This window comes from Apium graveolens, chromosome 9 (genome assembly GCF_009905375.1).
Source record: "Apium graveolens cultivar Ventura chromosome 9, ASM990537v1, whole genome shotgun sequence".
NCBI lineage: Eukaryota > Viridiplantae > Streptophyta > Magnoliopsida > Apiales > Apiaceae > Apium > Apium graveolens.
Window position 1 is genome coordinate 173838933 of NC_133655.1, and position 3025 is coordinate 173841957.

Here is a 3025-nt window from a genome sequence, read left to right on the forward strand (position 1 = left end):
TACCTCCTTTCTTAGGTACACATTGTACGGGGCTCACCCACGAGCTGTCAGAAATAGGATAAATGATGCCTGCATCTAGCCATTTCAGAATTTGTTTCTTCACCACCTCCTTCATGATGGGATTCAGTCTTCGTTGCTGTTCCACAGTTGGCTTACTACCTTCCTCTAGCAGAATTTTATGCATACAATATGAAGGACTTATCCCCTTGATGTCTGCTATGGTCCATCCTATCGCCGATTTGAATTCTCTCAAAATCCTTAAGAGCTTGTCTTCCTCACTACCTGAAAGGTCAGCTGAAATAATAACAGGTAACGTAGATGAATCACCTAAAAAAGCATACCTCAAGTGATCAGGTAGTGGTTTGAGCTCCAAGGTAGGTGCTTCCTCTATTGATGGTTTGAGCTTCCCTTCAGCATTCTTAAGGTCAGAAGTACCAAGAGATTCAAATGGTATGTCCAGCTTTCGCTTCCAGGGAGAAGCGTTCAGATATTGTAATTGCTCGTTGCTATCTTCATCATCACTGTCAAATTCCCCCACTAAGGCTTTTTCCAATGCATCAGACATTAGCATGTGCTCGAGTTCCGAAGTAACCGCGGAATCAATCACATCCACTTTTAAGCACTCCTCATCTTCTGTAGGGAATTTCATTGCCTTATACGTTGAAGGTCACATCCTGATCTTGGACCCGCATAGTAAGTTCTCCTTTTTACACATCTATCAAGGTACGGCCAGTAGCCAAGAAAGGCCTCCCCAAGATTATGGGAATCTTCTTATCTTCCTCAAAATCCAGAATAACAAAATCTGCTGGAAAGAAGAGCTTATCCACCTTGACGAGCATATCCTCAACTATGCCCCTTGGGTAAGTAATGGAATGGTCCGCCAATTGTAGCGACATGTATGTGGGTTTTGGATCAGGCAGATCCCGCTTTTTAAAGATCGACAAGGGCATCAGATTAATGCTTGCTCCCAAATCACAAAGGCACTTGTCAAAAGTTAGATTGCCAATGGTGCAAGGAATGGTGAAGCTTCCTGGATCTTTCAGTTTTGGTGGTAACTTTTGTTGCAGAACCGCGCTGCATTCTTCCGTGAGAGCAACGGTTTCAATGTCATCCAGTTTCACCTTCCTTGAAAGAATAGTCTTCATAAACTTCGCATAACTAGGCATTTGTTCCAGAGCCTCAGCGAAAGGTATATTGATGTGAAGTTCCTTGAACACCTCCAGAAACTTCCCGAACTGTCTATCCAGCTTTTGTTGCTGCAATCTCTTAGGAAAAGGTGGTGGAGGATAGAGCTGTTTCTCCCCTGTATTAGCCTCAGGCAGAGTGTGTTCAACAGTAGTCTTCCTTGGTTCCGCCGCTTTCTCCTTTTTCTTAGATTCTTCATCTCTAACTTCAGCTTCTACTTCTTTTGCCTTTTCATCCTCAGCTACTTTGCCAGACCTTAAGGTAATAGCCTTGACTTGCTCTTTAGCTTCCTTCCTGCCTGGTACTTCCGTGTCACTGGGAAGAGTGCCAGGTTGACGATTGAGCACTGCATTGGCTAATTGACCGATTTGATTTTCCAAGGTCTTGATAGAGACCACCTGACTCTTGCACAACAGCTTAAGTTCCTCAAAATCAGCACTAGTAGGTGCAGCTGCACTTCCCTGTTGAGGATATGATTGCCTTGTAGCATACTGCTGTGGTTGCTGGAATCCAGGTGGGTTAAACTGTTTACTCACCCCTTGCTGATATGGTGGCTGAATAGCATTCTGATTATTCCCCCAGCTGAAATTTGGATGATTTCTGTTATTAGGATGATAGGTCGCTGGCACAGGCTACTGTTGTCGCTGATAATTATTCACATACTGAACAGATTCGTTGACAAGAGAACAATGATCCGTAGCATGAGAACCTGCACAAAGCTCACAAATCATAGCTATTTGATTAACTCCATACGTAGCCAGAGAATCAACCTTCATTGATAGCGCTTGGAGCTGGGCTGCAATAGCGGTGGCTGCATCAACTTCCAGAATACCCGCGACCTTGCCGGACGTCATCCTCTAAGTTGGGTTTTGATGCTCATTTGCAGCCATTGTCTCTATAAGATTATACGCCTCAGTATAGCTTTTAGCCCATAAGGCTCCTCCAGCTGCTGCATCGAGTATGGACCGAGATTGGGCCCCCAAACCATTATAAAAACCAGTGATTACCATCCAATCCGGCATTCCATGATGTGGACATTTTCTCAACATTTCCTTGTAGCGTTCCCAAGCCTCGCACATAGATTCTGTAGGTTGCTGCGCAAATTGAGTAAGAGCACTCCTCATAGCAGCAGTCTTTGCCATTGGATAAAACTTCACCAGAAACTTTTGCGCAAGATCTTGCCACGTAGTGATGGACCCAGCTGGTTCAGAATGTAACCAGTCTTTAGCCTTATCCCTCAGTGAGAATGGGAAAAGCCTCAACTTGATAGCCTCATCAGGCATGCCATTATACTTAAAAGTGCTGCAGATCTCGACAAAATTTCTTATGTGCATGTTGGGGTCTTCAGTTGCTGCTCCTCCAAAAGAAACAGAATTCTGCACCATCTGAATAGTGCCCGGCTTGATTTCAAAGGTGTTAGCTTGAATAGCCGGATGAAGGATGCTTGACTGAATATCATCAATTTTAGGCCGAGAAAAATCCATAAGAGCTGGATCAGCTTGAACAATACGATCTCCCATGTTTACTGTTTCTTTCTGCTCAGCGCCTGAATCCGAATCCTCAAAATCTAACTTCTCCGGAATATCAAGAACTTTGTTTGTCTCCTCAGTTGTATCTAACGTCCTCTTGCGAGCACGAGAACGAGTTTGCATAAACGCTTGCTAAAGTACCTGAAACACAACCGAAAAGAGTAAGTAACTACTACGTCCTAATCACTGAGTCCTAATGACCAATGATGGTAAGTACATAAACTAAACAAATACGCCGAGTCCCCGGCAGCGGCGCCAAAAACTTGTTAGGGCGAAAACACGCACTAATATTCACGCAAGTATACGCGTTC

At 44.2% G+C, this 3025-nt stretch overlaps 1 non-coding gene across 1 annotated transcript; it reads left to right on the forward strand.

Annotated features, from left to right (window-relative positions):
- The first annotated feature begins 2205 nt into the window (after positions 1 to 2205).
- Positions 2206 to 2312, forward strand: LOC141687766 (small nucleolar RNA R71). Its single transcript, XR_012561250.1, has one exon. It is a non-coding gene; the product is annotated as a small nucleolar RNA R71 (small nucleolar RNA).
- The last annotated feature ends 713 nt before the right edge of the window (positions 2313 to 3025 follow it).